This window comes from Pyxicephalus adspersus, chromosome 1, assembly GCF_032062135.1.
Source record: "Pyxicephalus adspersus chromosome 1, UCB_Pads_2.0, whole genome shotgun sequence".
In the NCBI taxonomy this organism is placed as follows: domain Eukaryota; kingdom Metazoa; phylum Chordata; class Amphibia; order Anura; family Pyxicephalidae; genus Pyxicephalus; species Pyxicephalus adspersus.
In genome coordinates, this window is record NC_092858.1 from 107,243,756 (window position 1) to 107,266,191 (window position 22,436).

The window sequence follows — 22,436 nt, forward strand, 5'->3', positions numbered from 1 at the left end:
CTAATTAAACAGATAATTCTTATTTCTAATCACAACCTTTTCAGTGCAGCAACTGAACAAATCAGAATTTATTTTGTAAATTTACATTACAAAGTGGATCCTAATTGGGTATTAAGGAGTTACCAAAAAAACAAAAAAAGTCTTTAAAGTTACCCTAGTTTAAAAATAACATTGCCAAAATGTCTTACTTCTCTGCTCACAACACCAAACGCCTCTCCAAATTTCTAATCTAAATTCTTTTTTTAACCCAGAACACCTACCCACCAAACTTTTCCAAAGCATTGTTTGGTGGAAAGGGCAGTGGGGGAGATAGAATAATTATTTTGCAGGAATAGTTTTTTCTTATTAAATACCATCACAAGCCTCTTACAACATCAGAACGGTCTTTTTTTTATATCTTGTATAAAAATACAATTTATATCTGTCTCAGCAGTTTTCTAAAATGTGTAAGCAATCTTTAATATTCTTTGGTACACACAGCAGAAACCCTTACATTATAGTCTATTAACGTGTATCCCTCTTTCATTAGTCAGTCTTTTTAATCATCCAGAAATCTCTTTTAAACTGACAGATATCTAATATATAAAACAATATCACGGCTGTTTTCCAGTTTGGTGCAACATGGCCGCATTAAAAAGAAAGGTTTCAGGTAGTGTTTATAGGCAAACTCTGAAGGCGGGATAGGTTGTGGTTTCAAAGTTGGCTCCAGTGAGGAGCAGTAGGGTTGTTTTGGCAAGTACAAGTCAAGTGCATGTCTACAGAAATAGACCTGTGAAAGTCTGATAAGTAGCACTTTTTTTGTAAACCGAGTAGAATACCTTTTACAGTGTACAGTATAAACTCTTATACAGTCTGGATTTGTCACGGTACAGCAGTAGTCAGCAATCATACTTTAATTCCAGAAACCTTGGTAGCAGTGCTCCATTAACTGAACGTCCTGGTGAAAACGTTCTCCTTGTTCGTCACTCACCATACCAAGATTTACCGGGAAGAATTTTAGATGTGAGTGCAAGAAATGTATTTTTAATTACATGCGAAAACCCAGTTTCTGGTATGAATCAAGCAGATTCTGAAATCCTTCCTTGTATGCAAGAGACCTATGGTTGCCCAGGAAATTTTTACACAGCCACTTGAATGCATCTCAAGCTTCTAACTCAGCTGCCAAGAGAGATTGTTTGAAAACATCATCCTGCAAAACAGACTTGATCTGTGGCTCTATAAATATCCTTTACTTCATTATTGCAGTGCTTATGTTTGGAAATTCTCAGCAAGGTACTGAAAACCCATGGAGTTTGATTTACCTATGGCCTTTACAAGGTTCTTCATCAAGCCTAACTTGATGTGGAGAGGTGGCAGAAATACTTTATGCGGATCACGCTTGGCATACAGGTCTCCAATAGATCCGCTGTTTCACAGGCATAGGCAACAGCAATATTTTGTGAATCCTCCTTGCATTCCCATCAGCAAGCCAATGACCTTTAGATCCCCACAGATGTTCCACTAGTGTGTTTTTCACTGGATTGCTTCAAGTAGTAACTTCATGTTGTCATGTTGACTCCTTTAGGTTAACAGAATGGGCAATCGGTAAACTTGATTTGGAATTACCATTATGCAGTAAAACTGCTTTCAAGCTTCTTTTAGAGGAATCAATGAAGATCCGCCATTCAGACGGAACATGCTCTTGTGACAAACTGTTGAAGAGTGCATTTATATCATGACTGTAGCACAGTGAGCCATCACTAGTGAAGAACGTTGTCAAGTTATGATTTTGTTTTCTGTAGTGAGTTACAGTTACACCCTTTGCAAGCAAGTTCTTCTGTTTAAGCCTTGAAGCAAGAAGTTCTGCTTTGTCTTTGGAGAGATTTAGATCACGAAGGAGATCATTCAGCTCTGCTTGTGTAAAGGTCTCTGGTTCTGAATCTTCACTGGCCAAGTAGTCAGGATCAGATGATTCAGGGTTGTAACTGGCTGCAACTCCAGCGCATTCCTCATCACCTTCTACAGAATCAAATCCATCATGTGGTGGTACTGGAACTGGCAATAAATCATCATGGGGAACAGGCCTTATAGCAGAATCGAGGCAAGGATACACAATTTTGTGCTTAGTTTTACCTGAGAATCCACATGCCAAAAATAGCAGTTCTCTCCACACCATCGAGATTGTAAATGGCATTGTTGCTTTACGCTGATTTAGCCAGTCACGCAGTCCGTTGGAAAAACTGGTAGAGATGACACATGAAGCCCAAGATTTATCCTAGTCACTAAGTGGACAGCCAAAATATATTTTGTATATCTTTTTAAGTTCTGTGATAATTTGGCAAAGTTGTGCTTTCGTTGTTTCTGTTACACACGTAACAGAAACGTCTTAATCATTAAGGCAATTTCTAGGCATGATGACAAATAAAATCAATCGAAGTTAGAGCGGTCTCTAACCTTAAAAAATGAAAGCGGTCGTTAAATGTTGTAATGTTAAGGCTATTTATAACGAATTTCACACAATATATATTTAGCTGCATCACAAAAACTAGACATGCTAGAGAAAAACTGAACACAGATTTGAACTCCACATCAAAAACACTACCAAGCCCACATAAATCTGATGAAAATTACATGTTGACCTGTGTTATAGGAGAAGTATCAGGCTTATTCACGCCAAAATATTCCAAAATTTTGGATTTGATAGAAGAATTCATTTAATTTCCAATGTGGACAGCGGTTCTTGGACCAAAGTTTTGATAGCTGAAATAAGACCAGGTCATGGTCTGACCATGAGGTCGCTAAAATACGTGCGGACATTAGGTGTGTGATGCAAGTGGATTAAAAGAACGCATGGTCTATTCGTGAATATTGTTTGTAAACTGAGGAATAATAAGAGTAATTTCTGGTGAACAGGTTGTGTTCTCTCCAAGCATCTACCAGATCATATGGAAGTAAGAACATTGCCAATTTTTTATATGATACTGATAATGAATCTAACATGTGTTGTAAAAAGGTATATTGACCTGATGTGGGAGCGTAATACCTCAAAATAGATACCATTGCTTCTCCTGATTTACCTACAACCAGTATATAGCGACCATAAGCATCCTTATGTTCTGAGTGAAGTTGGAAGGAAACTTCATTTGAAAAAGGATCCCTTTTTTTTTTCCTAGGAATTAGCTATGAAAACCTGTGGGAAATGTTTATGCAGGTACTTCGGATAGAAAGTGACAGAAAACTGTGTCTCTTGTAATGCCTTAAGCGAGTGATAGCATTAGAAGGCCTAGACCCTTTTTACTGGGGAGTTGAGGCCTTGTACATTATGTGTTAGAAAGGTTATTTTATGAATCATGGAGGCCATTACAACATGTCAAGAATAAGATGCCTATCCACATACAGGGGGAACGAGGGGTATTGGAGAGGGTATGGTAGGAAGGGGAAAAAGTTACCTCTATGTGTAGCATATGGAAAGCTATCACATAGCTAAGGTAAAAAAAAATGAAAACAAGAAAAATATGACGATCAGAATTTCTGATCGAATAGGGAAGTCTGGTGATCATTTAAATCGCTGTTAGTCTCCGAGGGAGGCCATGTTTAACCCCTCCTTTTCTCAAAAAATTTATGATTACATTACAATTACAACAACTATAGCCTTAAAAAAGTAACCTCCTGGGTAAGCAGCCAAGATGGCGGACACAGTCTAACCAGGCTCCACACCACCTGGACACTATAGCTCCGCTATCATTTGTTACAGCAGATTCTTCTCCCTCGACAGCTGTCTACCTTGCCTTACCTCCCCGGTTCCTACGTGGAAGAATTCCAAGCACTGAGGTAAGCATGGAAGGCTTTCTCTAGTCTGGCCAATCTTCAAAAACATTGCAACTTGAAACCGTTTCTTCTGATCCTTCAGGAGCAGCGCATCCCTTACAGATGAGGGGTTCCCTTCCATTTGCAATTCATGCATGTTAATTGTTCTTACACTATCGCCGGTCTGGCTGAGGCTCACAAAGTCTTTCAGCAGCTCCATCTGCCGCTTCTGAACGGATCCCAGCCGGAGCCTTTACCTCCAACATTGCAGCTGCGTGATTTCAAACCGGTATGGTTCACTGTTACCCACAAAAGAAAGTAAGCTATGGCATCTTCTTCTACTCCTGTTTCAGGGACCTCACAAGATCTTGGATGACTCTTATTTTTTTGGTACCTATGGAGTTCATCTAGTTGTGGGTATTCCACTTAACCTCTTTAAGGAACTGCTCCTCTCCTCTGGTGACACTGACGTTTATTCCTGATTATTTTACAGGACAGTATTGCCATCTTTGTCCTGTTTGTTTACCTCTGGTTTTCTCCCTTTTTACCTTCCCCTCCTGCACAACACACTGTTGATATGGGCTTAGCCACATGTAGTGGTGTCTGGTATTTGAATTTACATTTCTAATACTATGCATATGTTAGGTTGGGGGGGTCCTTTTTCTTATTAGGGGGGATTATATATGTTCACTTACTTGCCTTTAGGACCCTTGCACTAATAGTAATCTAATAGTAACTAATAGTTATGAGTGGCGGTATAGTATCCGGGTGGGTGCACTGCCGCCTTGCCCCCACTTGTTTTCTAGTGAGAGTCACTTGATTGGTGCTTTACTGTCTCCCAATGCTACCACTGTCCACACAGCGGACTTTTTTTTGTTTGTCTACTCATCCCCATGTATTATGCCCACTCCCCACTTGCCCCCATTCCTACTCTTTACAGCCACCAGCCCCCCCCCCCCCCCCGTGATTGAGGCCTGCTATGTTTATGATACTTCAGGTTCCTGTGGCTTTTATTGGGGCACCCTTTATATTGTAAATATAGCTGGTAATAAAATCTTTTCTCATAATGTACAGGGCTTTCACCTCCCTAGCGGTCTAATTCCCTCAAAATTTCCATGCAAAAAGCGGTACAATTTTTTTCATGGAAATTAATTTTTCATTGTAGGCTGTAATTCTTCGACATAACTCACTAATCTTTAATAAATTCATTAAATTTAATAATAAACTTTAAATAGCAAAACACAAAATCTGTTAAAAAAATAAAAATATTTAAACATGTAATGTAACTGTAAAGGCGCATATATAATATTTATATATAATTATTTCTTTGTATTGGACTCAATACAGCTATTTTGTATTGAAATTATTATTTCCCGCTCATCCTCGACGTCACCGGGAAACCCCGTACATTTCGTCGCTGCACTTCGCGGCTGGAGATCGAAGGAGGACATGTCCCCAGGACCTGCGGCGACCAGTAGGACACCGGGGGACAGCAACAGAACAAGGTAAGTGGGTTTTTTTTGTTAGTTAAAAGCGACCTAGAGTGCGACTCTGGATTACCGCTTTTTGCAAGTAAAATCCAACTTGGGATTAACGCTAGGGGGGGGGGGGTTAACTCATCCCAGAAGCTCAAAACAGCCTTCTACTCTTATAAAACCAGCGGAGCGGACATTGTATGTTTGTAGGAGACTCATGGTTTTTCATGTCCTCATATCCCGCATATTTGTCTAAACATTATCCCCTCATCTTTGCAGCTAATGCCACTGTAATGAACAGAGTTCTTATGGCATTCCATGTGGGCCTGCCTTTTCTATGCACGTGACAGATCTCTGACCCCAATGGGAGGTATCTTTTACTCTTTGGCACACTATATGATAGTAATGTTACTTTTCTCACATACTTTGCGACTAACACTCATCAGGGTCATTTTCTTACACATGTACTTCACCTTTTATCTATCCATGCTAAGGGGACAGTGATAATTTGTGGGGATTACAACCTAATGATGGATTCTTTGTTGAACAAACAATCCCATGTACATCCCTCAGGGTCCTCGTCTAATCATGTAAGTGGGGCTTCTGCCCGTTTCCGCACTCTCTTGGAGGAACAGTTTAGTGGACTCTTGGAGGGAATTTCACCAGACTACGAAGGATTTTTCCTTCTGTTCACATCCGCATGCACATTGTGGTCAACCAGTCTTTCCTGCCCCAGGTGGTATAGGCTTGGATCTATTCAGTGCCTTGATCCGATCATTTACCAGTCTCCATCACATGTTCTTCCTCTCTCCCTAGTCCTCCTAGGGGGCTGTGGCGTTTGAATGACTCTATAATCTCCAAACAGGTGAATCAAGATCAGATCCAGGCACGTTTGGATGAGTACTTCCTCTTCAATGACCAAGAGGGTATTTCTCCGATAACCTTCCGGGAGGCTCATAAGGTCACCCTTGGGGACCATCTTATTCAAATGGCATCTAGGCTGAAATGAGAACATTTTGGCCAAATACCAGACCTAACTCAAAAATATCAGACCTTGGAGAAGGCCTGAAAGCTTACACCTTCGAGGGCCTTTAAGAAACAGTTTACAGAGACACGTCTCGCACTAGACCTTTTACTTAATGAAGGTACCGAAAAGTCCATGCGCTGGACGAGACAGAATTTTTACTCGAAGGCTAACAAATGTGGCACTATCTCGGCTAAGCATTTAGGAATGGGGGCTCACTCTTTTAAGCCGTACCGAGTGCAATCATCTGCTGGATCCCTCACTTCTGATCCCCTCAAGATAGTTGTCAGTTTTGCTTCCGTTTTCTTCTATCCACCCTTCTTCTCCCTCCTTTCAGGAACATACTGCAATAGATTTTTAAAGGACCTTCCCATACCTCCTATTCTTCAATCATGTAACTTTAAGTTGGATGTCACGGTTGTAGAGACTAGCTGCTATAAAGCTTCCCAAACCAAGTAAGCATGAGCCCAAAAATGATTGACCTATATCACTTTTTATTCTGGATATTAAGCTTTTGGCCAAAATTTTGGCCACCAGGCTGAATACCTTTCTGTGGAGCCTCATACACAAGGACTAGATTGGCTTTATTCTTTAAAGGTAGGCTCCAGATAACATCAGAAAGGTCTCCCCCCTCTTATACACATATTGAGGGAATGTAATGAACTGGACTTTACTCTCCCTTGAAATACAAAAGGAATTTGACAGTGTGTCCTGGGAGTACATCCAGTTTCTCCTTGCTAGGTAGGAATTTCCCCAGGAGTTTATAGACTGGGTCTTCTTTTTGTACAGAACTCTTGGCCACTGTCAAATTTGCTCGACATTATTCTGACCCCTTCAAATTAGGCGGGGTACCAGGCATGGGTACCCTCAGTCCCCTGCACTGTTTGCGTTAGCCATGGAGCCCTTGGCGATCTAGCTTAGGCACCTAAATGTTATCCATGAGGCAGCATTTTTACCCAGACGATATGCTGCTTACACTGACCCAGCCATTGATATCTCTCCCCAACTTGCTTCATACCTTGCAGAAGTTCTCAGTTTTTTTCAGGTTCATGGGTAAACATGGAAAAATCAATGGCCTATAACATCACAGTGCCGCCTGATGTATTAACTCGACTAAAGTCTGCCAGGAGGCTGGCAAACTTAGATTTTATTGGCAGCGAAGCAACTTATAATGCAGCAACTGGATTACTTATAGCCATCCTACTCTTCAGCAATGCTGTGAGAGTGTGGTGGCCCTGGTAGTTTTCTTTTTGGATTAGTGGGCATTATGCAAAGACCTTTCCCTGTTAACTTAACTTCTCTTTTTCCCTTCCTCATTCTTTAATGGCCCCCTTTTTAGTTACTATTCTAGTTTAGATGTAACATTGGTATTGGGGCATTTGCTAATGGTTCATAGATGTGATTATCTGCATAATGCTGCCAATGTATTTTCGTTTACATGCTATACTATTGTTTCAATACTATTGTTTCATACGATACTATTGTTTCAATAAAAATTATCATTAACAAAAAATAACCTCTTAGTGTTCACTGTCAGACAAGATTTACTTTCTTGCAGAACATGTTCAGAAGAAATTACGGAGTGTGTTCCATCTCAATCCAGAACACTGGTGTGAATGGGAATCTTCAAGAACCTCTTTTCCTCCGACTTTTAGATGAATTGGAAATCTGTGTCCAGATGGGAGGGGCAGCAGCACCCTCTTTTGAATGATGTGAAGAATCAGTGGCTTCACTTTCCTTAATTAAATGTAGAAAAAGCAAAAATTTTTCTTTAAAATGGAAGCACAATTTGAACAGATAAGCGCAGCGATATTTAACCCCCCCTAGCGTTCTAATTCTGTCAGTTTTTTGAGGCAAAAAGTGATCCTATTTTTTTTTGCACAGAAATTTTTGTTTATATTGTGAGCCTGTAATTTTTAGGATTATCTCCCAGGTATGATAATTATATTTATTTATTATAATCATAAATTATAATAGTACATAATTATAAATAATTTTAAAAAATAATGAAATAGACAACAATGTAATCTTAAAATAAAATATAAAATTAAAAATGTACTTTTATTTTATGTTGTGTGGGGTTTTTGTACTGTAAAAACCATTTAAAAGCAGATTTTGCGCCCGTACACACCCCCCAATACATCACCACTCGCATCACCAGGAAGATGACACATCCTCCCAGGTGATGCAAGTGGGGATGTCCCGTCCGCCTCACCCCGACGCTGGAGCTGCTGCTCTGCATCTCCAGAGAGATGCAAAGCACAGTGCAGGACTTCTGCATTGTGCTTCACATCTCACTGCAGATGCGAGCAGCAATAGCAAATTCCAGGGGTGGTCACTTTAAACTGTTTGAGCTTTTGATAAATTTTTTCGGTTAATAGATCTCCCAGAGCTTAATGTATGTGTAAAGAAAAAAAATGGAAACTCCAATTTCATTAATTGAAGTGACCCAAGCTATTAAGTGCCTTAAGTCTAATAGGCGTTCTGGACCCAATGGATTTATGGCAGTCTATTATAAAAAATACCAGCAGATTTTAGGGCAATATTTGGTAGAGATGTTTAACAGTATTTTGAAAAGGGATGCATTGGAGTCTAGCATATTAGATGTGGCCATTTGTATGTTACCAAAGCCTACTACAGATGCAACGATGTGGTCTAATTATAGACCGATCTCTTTACTTAACCTGGACGTCACGATCTTGGCTATGATCTTGGCGTCCAGGTTGAATTACAGTATTGGCGATATTGTAGATACCTAAAGAAACATTTCCCTTTCAATGGGAGTTAAAAAGGCTTAGTTATTTGGGCATATATATTTCACCATCCTATGATACATTATATGATGCTAATGTCCCCGATCTTGTGAAATATCTCATAAGACGTTTGGAATCATGGAAAAAGTACCAAATTTCATGGTTAGGTCGTTTGCTTCTATAAAGATGATGTGGTTACCAAAACTTTTATACCCTATGAGAGTTCTTCCATTAGCCATACCTACCCATATACTTAAATTGTTACAACCTAAAATATTTGAGTTTATTTGGGGAGCTAAACGTCCACGAGTTCCCAGACATACTCTACTTGGAACTAAGAAGATGGGGGGTTTATCAGTGTCGAATTTGAGTTTGTATTATAAGGCGGCACAGGTAGCCCCTTTTTTACTGTACAATAAAAAAAAACATGTTCCTAAATGGGTAGTTATTTAGAAAGCAGTGGCAGCACCAATATCGGTAGAAGCAATACTCTGGGGCTCGGATAAACAGAAACGCAACTTTTCCAATCCTATATTGAAACATACATTGAGAATTTGGGACTCAATTAAACAATTAGGGGGTCTTATGTCTGGTTATACCCTAGCAGCTTCTATCATAGGAAACCGGATGTTTACCCCTGGCATGGAGAAACCAGGGAGGTTTTGTTGGTGGATGGAGAAAGGATTGCACAGAATGCATCATTTTGCATTTGGGATATTTGCATTTGGAGAAATATGAAGATCCTTCGGTAGAACTCTTTAGATACCTCCAGATTAGGCATTTTATACAATCTAGAGTGGGACCCTGGTATTTATAATATGACATGGTTTAAGAAAATGTGTGTAAAGGACCCAAACACTAAAGGAGTATTATCAGCTTTATACAACACATTAGTGCAGTGTAAAGGAAGATACCATCATAAATACTCAAATGGGCAGCCGATATGAGTGAAAATCTTGAACAGGATTGGGATCAAATTTGGCATACAATAGCATACTGTAGTAATAATGCCTCAGTAATGGAAACAAATTATAAATTAATGATGAGATGGTACATGGTCCCATCCAGGCTTGCTAAATTTCAGCAGAACTGTACGGGTAACTGTTTTAGGGGATGTAATACTACAGGAACTTTCTTCCATATTTGGTGGGAATGTCCCAAAGTCAGGAAGCTCTGGACAAGAGTATACTAAATTGCTTACACTTTAGTAGGTTGTTCTTTTCCTAAACAACCAGCTGAAGCACTTTTATGCCGGAAACCATCAGCCTGTACTATGAATCAATTTAAACTATTAACATACTTGTTTACTGCGGCCAAAATGGTCCTAGCTAAAGCATGGTGGTCTAAAACCCCTAACATACAACAAGTCAAGAACAAAATGTCTTGGATTTTAGTCAATGAGAAGATGAGGGCTTTGTTGACGGCATCAGTAACAAAGTTTCAAAAAGTGTGGTCACCATGGACTGAGTACTACATGCCAATAGGGTGGGACCAGTCATGGCTGACTATATAGACATAACATCAGTATTATTTATTGCCTATGGAGCTAGCTTACCACTCCCTATTTCCTTTTGTTTCTTTGTCTCGGTGTTATTGTTATTTGTAGTATAAAAGTTTTGCTCAGGATACATATAGAGGTCTTGTGGGATAGATAGTACTGTATTTTTTTTTTATATAAGCACAAATGTCATTTTAGGGTGTATATAGCACAATTTAATATGAACAGATCAATTGAATTCCATCTTCATGGTGTTAAAGCAAAGATAAAGAAGGATTATCTGGTTAAATATAGATACTATTAAAAGAAGAAAGATTGAGAATTGTTTCCCCTCTCCTTATTTGACAAAAAAATATTATGGTTATAAATACAGTGTCACTGGGATAAAAATTATTTTTCTTTTTTTTTTTTCACAAGGATAAAAATTTGACACCATTAAGTTGGTTACACGTGTGCTTGGGGAGAAGGGAAATAATGCCTCCCCCCCCTTTTTTGGTTATTCTCACTATTTTTATAATGTCAATGTCGAATAATCAAGGATAGATAGAAGAGAAGAACAGAAGAAGAAAGAAGGCTCTTTTAAAGGCACTCAGTTAAGTGATTTTTAAAACATTACAATTTTATTAATGGTATTAAATCATTAAAAACACACACACAAAAGCGATATTTGCTTATACTGAAAATATAAAAACTGGTTGTATAAAAAAATATAATTGAGAGGTTGTATTTGCATAGTAGGTCCCAGTTATTGAGGGAGTTTGGCAAAAAAGTTAAGGTAAGTTTCTTTCCCAATGCATTTTGCCCACAAGGGGCCTCATCACGGGATTTTGAAACACAATCACAGGGATTACAGAAAATAATAAGATAATATAGTTAGAAAGATGACATCAATTTGCACATAGTACAATATATAGGTTTATCCAATCAATACTGAAATTATTGAAGAGCTAACTGACTGTTAGCCCTGCGGGCCATGCAGGCGCCGCTGCCCCTAATCGCAGGCACGGGCGCCGGGTCCTCTCTTTTCCCTTCTGCTGCCATACTGACTTTGCGGGCAGCAGGTCGCCTAACTCTAATACCTGTGTTCCATGACGGAGTTTCCTTCCTGCTGGAGACTTGCACTGGTGTTTGAGCTGGCGTGGGTGTGTCTCTCTTTACCTATGAGGCAACACAAACACGCCCTCTGTTTCACCAGCCTATGGCTGGTTTTCTGCAAGTATTTAAAGGTGCTTCCTACTACAAGAAGCTGCCTGAGCAATCCCATGGTTTTAGCTTGTCTAACTCCTAGTGCAGGGTGCTTCTTCTGTCTGCTTTGCTGTATACCGGATCTTGTTTACTGAACTCTTGGACTTTGCCTGATTGCCGCCTAACCCTGACCTCGGATTTTGTTTATGGACTTTTGCCTGTTTACCGCCTGCCCTTGATCTCGGATCTTGTTCATGGACTTTGTCTGATTGCCGCCTCTCCTGAACCATACCCTCCTAGCCACGCAAGCCCCTTCGGTGCTTGGACTGAGTGCCCTGACCCCTCTGGTCAGCTGCCACTGACCGGGGGATTGCTCTGGAGCAGCACCTTGCAGCCCAAGCCTATCCTCACCATCAGAGGCTCTAGTGAAGACCAGGTAGCGGCTTAGTTACGCCCCTCCTGAGCATACCCAGTCAGCGGCACAGTGGGTCCACACCGGCATGCATTACACTGACTAAAATTAAATGAATTTAACTGTACAAAAATGGTTTCCTAATTAGAAAAAGGGAAGGCTAGAGACATGTTAAAAAAATAATTAATTAAAATAATTAAAAATAATTAGACTTCTGGTTCCGGGCACCTCATGTGAAACAGCAGGACACAAAGGCTCCTGCATACCCTGGCAAAATACAGCTTAAAACTCAGCGGAGCACTCACATAAGCTACCGAACAACACTACACACTGCCGGCAATACTGCACACATGGAAGGACAAGTATCTGGGGAAGTCAACGTCCAAAAGAGCGGGGGCTCACGGTTAAGCAAGATGCCCAAAGGATGAGTGCAGCGAAAATGCCGACTGAGAAAGAGCCTAGGCTGACAAGCAGTCAATCCCCTAATAATATAGATGAGGATATTACCATTAACATGCCTGACTGCTCTAAAATAGCAGATGCAATAGTGGCCATTTTAACCCCTACACTGCAGAAAACAATAGATAGAGCTATTGGAAAAGGAACACAATCCTTGAGGCAAGATATAAAAGCTCAATCTATACGAATTACCTCAGCAGAAGCACACATATCAGCACTAGATGATTATTTAAATGCAGTGAATGCTAAACTGGCAGCAATGGAATTAAAGCATGCTAATATGTTGTTTAAACTTTATGACATGGATAATAAAGTTAGACGGAATAATTTAAGAATCATAGGTCTACCAGAAAGTGTCATGCCAAGCCAACTACAAGAAATCTGTCCAAATGTTATCCCTCAGTTATTAGGCATTCCACAGGTGTGCAAAGTAGAATGGGCACATCGTCTGGGCCCTTTTTAGAATGAAATCAAAAAGGCGAGACCTATAATAGCCAAATATCTAGATTATACAGAACGTACCTAGATCATCCAGGCATATAGCGCCAAACGAACATTAACTATGGATGGACATTCCTCGTTAATTTTTGCAGATTATCCAGCAGAAGTATCACGCAAACGTAAAAGCTTTACTACAATTTGTTCGGAACTTTATCAGCATTGGATCCCATTTACATTAGCATATCCGGCCACTTTGCATATTAAAGATCAACAAGGTCAGAATCATGCTTTTACACAAATTGAAGAGGCAACTGAGTATAATAAAACCTTAAAGCAGCCAAACTTGGAACTAGCAGAAGCCGAGTCGCAGGAAGATGCACTTCTTTTGCAAACCTCTAAAAAATCCATAGGAGCAGAGGCTAAACAACAGAAATCGACGGATAGAAATACAAACAAACAGGACATAACACAGAAAAAAAATCTTCAAAATAGAAGGGATTGTCTTGTTAGAAGAAAAATGTGCAAATTTCACACTATACTGCTGGGACATTTATATTGAATGGAAAAGGAATACATTGGATAATTGAATATTACAATGAATCTATAGATATTTAAATTAATATAAGTAAATGAAGATAGATGGCATATTAGCTTTGTGATATTACATTCTGTAAACTGAGGGAATTTTTGCTGCCAGTCTTTTTTATAAATGTTATAGCGAGTGTTCTAATATGTTTACAGAGTCGATAAAGGGCTTTTTAGGAGTAAGAGCCTTTAATATGCAAATAATGATGATTTTAATGGTGAATATTTATGTGAGAAAAAAAGGAAGTACATTAGATAGAGTATGTATATGTTTGTGTGTTATGTCAGTTGTATTATTTGGGTTATGTTATATGCGTTTCTCTAGAGGTTGCATACCATTGCCCAGGTAAGTTTTCAAAATATATCAAAGATGGATGTTTCTATTTGGACACTATATGCATTTTTTGAATTGGTTACATGAAAAAAAGGCCAATATGAAATATGAGAGTATAATACAGAGGATAGAATGTGGATTGGGATAGACCTATTTTATGAAAATAATCTCATTAAGGGTTTGAGATACCCACATAAAAGAATGGCTATATTGAGACACCTAAAAAATTGCATGTTGATGTAGCATTGTTACAAGAGACACACAGACACCATAGATTTTCACAGAATGAGAAAATTATGGGTGGGAGAGGTGTATGGGTCAACAGCTATTGGACAGAAAGCAGGAGTATTGATACTCATAAATAAACAGCTTAAATGTACAAGGGTATCATGCTCTGCAGATCAAGAAGGTAGAACAGCAAGGCTGGTATTGGAATCAGCAGATAAAAAATACTCTTTCTATAATATTTATGCCCCTAATGCTCTAACCATGCAGTTTTTTCAAACAATATTTTCATTGGTATCACAGGATCGAAACCCATATAAATTGCTTGAAGGTGACTTTAATATGGTCATAAATCTTAGGGAAGATAAAACACAAAAAAATTTGGTAGATAAGCTGCATAAGAGACAAACTTTATCAGGTAGTAATGAAACAACGTATTTAAGAGAATTATTACAATCTATGAGCTTACGTGATGTATGGAGGGAGAGATACCCGATTGAAAAACAATATACATGCCTCTCATTCGCGAATAGATTATTTCATTTGTTCCACACCAATTGTACTCACTGATGGAACTCCGGGAAATTGGTACAATGGTCATTTCAGACCATGCACCAATTTTGATAGATGTATTGGATACGGCACCTAAAGGTGATGCTTATTTATGGGGATTTCCCTCCTATTTATCTAAGGAACCGGAGTTCTGGGTAGAAATACAAGTGTGGAATGACTTTAAGATAAACAATGCAGAACATATATCTGAGCCAGTCTTATATTGGGAAGCAAATAAGGTATATATAGGAGGAAGGAACATGGCATATATGGCAAGACGGAGGATATTGGCAGATGATAAATATTTTAAAGCTTTAGAAAATTTACAGAAAATTCAGAAAAAATTTACTTTTAATCCCACAGTACATAATCGCAAGGAATGGCATGAAGCGAAAAGTGAGTTGATAATTGGAGAGAAAGATATGAACAGTTTAAACAAAAGATGGTAGATGTTAAATTCCATAGATTCGATAATAAATCGGGTAAAATGCTGGCAAACCTAATTTGCCCCCCTTTTCAACCAACACTAACAGCTGCTTTGTATACGATGGAGGGCAGAGTGACTTACCACCCAGAGGAGATAAATTCCTCCTTTGCCACATTTTACCAACAGTTGTACAAAAAAACACCTATAAATGATAAATTGCCAGAGAAGAATGAAATTTACCTAGGTTGTCGGAAACCCAGAGGGAAATGTTAAATACACCGAATGCGTTATTGGAAATACGATCAATAATATCTGGTTTACCAAATGGGAAGTCACCCACCCCAGATAGATATATAGCAGAATTCTATAAAATGAAAAGGATGGCTGGTCCCCAATTCTGTATGAGCTTTATAATAATATGTGGATATCGGGCAACTATTTCCACACGGGTAAAGAAGCCTATATTAGAATGCTGCCAAAAAAGGATAGAAATTCTATGTATATGGAATCATATAGGCAGATTTCAGCGATAAATGTGGATGCAAAAATGTTGTCAAAAATCATGGCTGACAGATTAGCCTCTATTTTACCACAGTTGATATGACCTTCGCAAGTGGGATTTGTGCGGTGCAGTGACAAATATCTGGAAAGTATTGGCGGTTCTGGAAACTGCCAAAATACAGACAGATAATGATATTGCAATCCTGGGGATCGATGCAGAAAAAGAATTTGATAACGTTAGTATACAATGGCTGTTTAAAGTCTTGCAAAAAAAAAATGGGTTTAGTGGTGCATATTCCATAGAGTAAAGATGGGGACACAAGAAATAAAAACTGCATATCTTGCAGATGATATTGTGTTATTAACCTATATCAGTGATTGGTTTAGCTGTAATGTCCAAGAATTGTTCCAGATATTCAGTAAAATCTCAGGTCTGAAGATTAATATTGAAAAAAGTGAAATACTACCATTAACATATAATATCAAAATAATCTGAGATATAAATACTCCCTTTGCAATAGCAAAGTCAAATATAACGTGTCTTGTAATTAAAATTGGAAAACGTCCATCTTCTATATACCATCTAAACTACCCTCCTCTAATACAGAAAATTCTTGAAGAATTAGAAATGTGGGACAAGTTACCACTATCATTGTTTGGCAGATGCCATTTAATAAAAATGGTCTCTTTTGCAAAATTGCTCTATCCTACGCAAACAATACCTCTGCTATTAAGACATGAAGATATTCAAATGCTGGATAGGGCATTTAGTAGGTTCCTTTGGCAAGGTAAGAGAGCTAGAATATCGTTATCCAAATTGAGGTTACCAAAAGAGGAGGGTGAGGTTAATTTTCCAGACATGTAGTAGACTGGTTAAAGAAAACATCCAGACATTCCAATGTCAATTTAGAAATTAATATAGTGTCACCATGGGATTTGAAAGCTTTACTACATTGCAAAGTAACTAGATTGCCAGACCATTTGAAACATAATTTGTTAATTAAAGGCACAATACTTACGTGGCGAGAAGTTAGGCGTAAAATGAGGTTACCCACAGGTTTGTCCAGTGGGGATCCAAATTTTAAATCTGGACACGTGTAGGGTATTTTAAATATGGAAACTAAAAGGGGTATACTATTGTCAAGATTTGTTAATTGCTGAAATGGACCGGGTGTTGACCCCTCAAGCTCTTAAAGAGAAATATAATTTGCCAGCTGGGTCAACCAATACATTATATTACTTAAAAGCGGTATCTTATTATAGAACATTGATAAGGCCATAGTCCCATGTAAATCCAATGCAGAGAAGTGCTTTTGAAAACTTACTTACTTTATCCCCTCTATCAATATCACATTTTTATCAAAATTATCAAAGAAATTTGAATAAATTATTGTCCCAAACCAATGTGAGACAATGGCTAAAAGATTTCTTGAACGTAGAGCCAGTAGATCAAATTCTACAAGGTTACCTGACAGTACTGAAATATATTAATAATGAAAATTGGAGAGAGGCTCAATTTAAAATAATGCATAGAGCATATAAAGTTATTAGGAAAAAGGAACAAGATGGGTCGGGAAGAAACCTATCTATATGCCAAAATTGTAAAGAAAAACATATGCTACATTGAAGCATTATCTATGGAATTGTACAGTGATCAAACATTTTGGGAAGAAGTAAGAAAATTTGTAAATTAAAGCACAATCGTGATAAATCCTATTTTGGGTGTATTTGGGTATTGAAAACAGGTATGTTCACCTACTGAGAGTATAAAATATAAGGGGGTGATCACTATATGTTTATTGGCTGCCAGGAGGGTTATTCTTACTGAATAGATTCTCCCAGGAGCACCCACCTTGCAAGGGGTATTCACAATGCTGAAAACAGTTTTTGATAGAGAAAGTACAGTATACTAAAAGTATTTGGGCAATGGTTTAGGGTTTCCATTTGAAATGACTCTAGTTGGAATAATAATAACATATCTAAAAAGAAACCTAAAACTTGATGTAATATTTTTTTTTTTTTATTAGAGAAAAAGAAAAATGTAAATGGTAATGTTAACCTCAGAATCTAGAAATTGAAACATATTGTATGTGTTATATGTTTTGTTGTATTGTGTTTTCTATATATAAAAAAATTAATAAAAATTATATTTTAAAAAATAAATAATTAGTTGCTATAAACACAAGGTGTTAGTACCCACTTAGACAAACTCCAGGGATTCAAGCTAATTGATTGGACTGAGTTACTGAGTTGTTCGGAAAGTAGTTAGGAAAAACAGGCTACATCAAAATATCTGCCAAAGATTATGATTCATAAGGACATATATTTATATATTCAATATATTATTGGAAAAAAAAGAAGTGGGTCACGGAGGATTATTGGATACATATATTGCAGTGAAAACTTGGAAAATGATAATCAGGGTCAAAGTATGTGAAGAACCTACACTAATCAGGGTTATATTAAGCATAAAAGGATGTATTGAACAATTCGGTAGATCTATGAGTTCTTCAAGGGGTAAGACTGAACAATAGTTGGTTATTCCAAAACTATGAAAGGAGAAAAAATAATGATAGTTACTGAGCAGAAGGAATTGGATGCCCCCCCCCAATCACCAAAGGTCTCAAATAAATCCTAAATAAATTATTAAAAATTAAAAAATATATATATTATACTCATACTGTACATAAATTTTCATGTAAGACAATGTACTGGTTTTACACAAATAAATCCACTGTATTGCATTCAATACAGGTATTTTGTATTGAATGCAATACAAATAGATTTGAAATTCCCGCCACGCCCCGAACTGAACGTCCGCATGCACCAACGGCACCGGGAACTCCCTGGTGACTCATCAGATGCAGAGAACGCTGACCGGAGGAAGCAAGAAGACAGGGATCGCGGAGGATGCCAGCGGATCAGGTAAGGCTGTATTTATCATTGTTTTACATTGGTTTAGCTACCCCGAGTGTGACTCGGAGTTACCGCTCTCAGCATCTTTCTTTTTACCCCGAGTCACACGGCAGGTTAAAAATGAGTGGGAAATTGAAATAAAATTTCAGAAGGATAAGTGGGCCTTCACAAAAAAGAAGGCATTTAAATAGGCCTCAACTACATCTAACCCTAATCCTCCTCCCCCACCCAAATCACAACCGGGTAGCACAGGTAGCCCTGGTGGTTCACAGCCACCCACCTTTTCTCCACCTACCCATTCCATCCCTAAACCACGTTCTACCACTCACAGTGGCCTAGATTATTCACTCACTAGCGAATTCAGCCAGTTATCCACTCAAATCCCTTCAACAACACTCATTCCCCATTCACCAAATAATACCCTTTACCTAACACACATCAGGGTAAAAACAGGGTAGTCAGTGACTCCAGCCCCAATAATTCAGGGAACTCGAAACGTAGACCCTCCATCACCACCCCATCGCCCCTTCCCTATGTTACTAACATTTCCTCTCACATTTCCGAATTACACCTATCTTCCCAAAACATGAGTAGCTCACGCCCACTACATGTAACTGTCCCTAACATCCCCCCTTGTCTCCCACTCTCTCCTTCTCTGTTTCCCCTACCAAGCCCCTCAACTCCCACACCTCATCAGGGTGCAATCCCAAAGACCACTAAGGCTTTTTTAGACCTTCACCCCCCTCCAATATGCTCCCCATCGCGGAAAGTGGGTCTGGTGGACATTATCTCAGGAAGATGTCCATTTAAGACGAGACCTCGAAATTATTAATCTTTCCTCCTATAATTTAACAACTGATGAAAATTAACTTTTTAAGCATGGCTTATTGTTCTGCCTATCCTCTAACATTGATAAATTCGAACTGGCCAAAGACATCAATCTTTTCCCCAGAAGACTTGCCTTAAAGTTCATGTATGACAAAACCACTTCCACCAATGAATTCACCATCCCTCATGAATTTGGTCAATTCAATATACAGGACTTTAAAACCCTAAAAATATTCCAACAACTTCCAAAAAATTAATTTTGAGGAAACTGAGTTTATGAATCCTCAGGAGGAACTAGTTTCCATCTTGGTTACCCAAGACATTAACAACTTACAAATTTATCTTTCTAAGCTCACTGACAACATGGAACCCAATCTTCGCAAAGCCCCTCCATCAACTCAAAACAAATGAAGACATTGTTATTAAACCCTCTGATAAAGCGGGAAGTCTTGTCATAATGGACAAATCTCATTATGAGGAATTTTGCTTGAAGATTCTGTACAATACTGATTGGTATAAACCCATCTCTGGTCTTGTAATTAAAGATTATGATGAATGATATCTATGATGAATATTATGGCATGATTAATTCAGCCTTTCAAACTGGAGTCAGACTCCAAAATGAAAGATTACCTTATCAACAAATATCCAACTATACCAACATTCCACTCATTACCCAAAATTCATAAAAGTTTGGAGAATCCAAACTACATCAAATGCTAGAGAACTAGTAGATGTATATTTAGGACCTATTGTAACCACTTTAGCATCTTACTTGAGGGACACCATAGAGCCATTGAAACTTCTGAATTATGCATACCCGCTGATTCCATTCTGGTTACAATTCACGTTAAATCCTTATATTGCAGCATACCCCATCAGAGGTGATACACACTTATCTTGACAGATTTTATCCAAACAATCTACAGTTTAATGAATTTATAATATCAATTTTATTTCAATTTCTTTATTAGATTTCATTTTAATCATACAAATAAACAAGCCAACATAAAATGTGTCATAAATTGTTCGTATTCCAACAGATCATAACTAAACAGTATAATCTCTATACAACACAATCTTCAAATTTCTTTAATTATATATGTCTATCCTGATTTTTAATATTTTTCAGTTCTTTCATTATCTCATTACACAGTATGCTCCTAGTTGGTTCATCTTTGTATTGTCAACTGCTTCCCCAAACCCACCCCCCTCATATATTCCCCAGTGACAAAATTATCTACTAAAACCCTTTACCTAATATCTCACCCAAAACAAACATGTAATTAATTTATTAATAGGAGGAGAAACAAGTATTAATACCTTTCCCTCCATTGCGACATTTATTTATTTAATTTATACAGACATTTCTTCGGTTTAGTGATTCCACTAAAAAAAAAAAAAAAAAAAAAACACCCTATGACCTGTGAATCCTCATCCAAATCATATTTAAATTATTGTAATTACTGTAATATCGCTCAGTGATATATGAGGAAAGAGGAAAGATCCTTCCATATTTCATCTTTTAACAATTATTCATTCCCCATCGTTTCAATTTTCATTACTCCCTTAGTCTTAGGAATACAATAAAGGTTCACCTTCCTTTTCCACTTTATCTTATGCTGGTAACACTCTCACTTACGTTCTTTTTTTTTGCAACTCCGTTAAACAGGACATATATACTTAAATAATCTTAACATATTACATATAACATCGACAACCACTAAAACACAAAGACCAAGGAAGGAGTGGGGACAGGGGGCAGGCCAGCTGACAATCCCAAATATGAAAAGGGAACATGTATTACAACCTACATAATCAATAATGTAACTATATGGTCAACATTGATCGATCCCAGCCGTTATTCATAAAAAGCTCAATCCATGGTGACCATATTTTTTGAAATATAGGAACCGAAGCAGTCAATATCGCTCTCTTCTTTTCGTTCACCAGGACATTTTATTTTTAACTTGTTGCACATTGGGGGTTTTAGACCACCATGCTTTGGCCAAAACCATTTTGGCTGAAGTGAACAGGTGTGTTATCAATTTAAATTGAACATTAGTACAGGACAATGGAATCAAACACAGAAGTGCCTCTGCCGTAAATGCGCAATGTCTGCCTCTCATTTGGATATATTAGATGGTATTGCCATACTTGTTTGAATTAAAGTATTATACAGAGCCGATAAAACTTGGTTTACCTTTACATTTTGTACACACAGTCTCTCAAACCACGTCATATTATAAGTTCCAGCAGCTAATCTCTGCCTAGTTTGTATAAAATGCCTGATCTGAAGATACCTAAAAAGAGTTTCTCAGGTGGGGCCTCATATTTTTCTCTAATCTCGCTAAAAGAAAGAATCCCTGCCATGTTAGTAAAATGACAAATTCTATAAAAGTCCTTTTCTACTCACCAAGAGAAACACCTCGGTTCCTCCAGACCAGGAGGAAACAACAGGTTCCCCAATTATAGAGCTTACTGGGCTATGACCAGACATAAGGCCCCCCCTCATATATTTAATAGAATCCCATATTTTTAATATATGTCTCAGTATTGGGCTGATAATGCGGCGACGTTGTACCTCTGGAATCCAGAGTAATGTTTTTACCGAAATTGGTGCCACCACTGTTTTCTCAATGGAAACCCTTTTGCCCGCCAAATATATTCTAACATTTTACTTTGTAGCATTTTTAACACATAATTAGGCATAGCTAATGGAAGAACTCTCATAGGATATAGCAACTTTGGTAACCAGGACATCTTTATGGAAGCTATACGGCCCAACCATGAGATTTGATAGCATTTCCATGTTTCTAATAAACCTATCAAGTGTTTCACCAAATCGGGGATATTAACGCTATACAAAAGATCATATGATGGGGAATATGAATACCCAGATAGCGAAGTCTTTTTAACTCCCATTGAAAAGGAAAGAATTCTTTAAGCAATTTTACCGCTTCTATTGGTAGATTAATAATAAGAGCCTTACATTTTGAGCTATTTAACGGAAGCCCCGAGAGGGCCTGAAAACC

General features: G+C 38.1%; 1 protein-coding gene across 5 annotated transcripts in view; it reads right to left on the minus strand.

Moving 5' to 3' along the window:
* Positions 1-22,436, minus strand: part of BLTP3A (bridge-like lipid transfer protein family member 3A) — a 91,157-nt gene that overhangs the window by 51,629 nt on the left and 17,092 nt on the right. For 2 of the 5 annotated variants that reach the window (XM_072422950.1, XM_072422944.1), the window contains one exon: positions 7,803-8,022. The exons of 2 other annotated variants lie outside the window; for them this stretch is intronic. The gene's annotated coding sequence lies outside the window, so the exon portion shown is untranslated. The remainder of the gene's footprint in view (positions 1-7,802; positions 8,023-22,436) is intronic. One more of the 5 variants, XM_072422961.1, reaches the window with a different exon arrangement.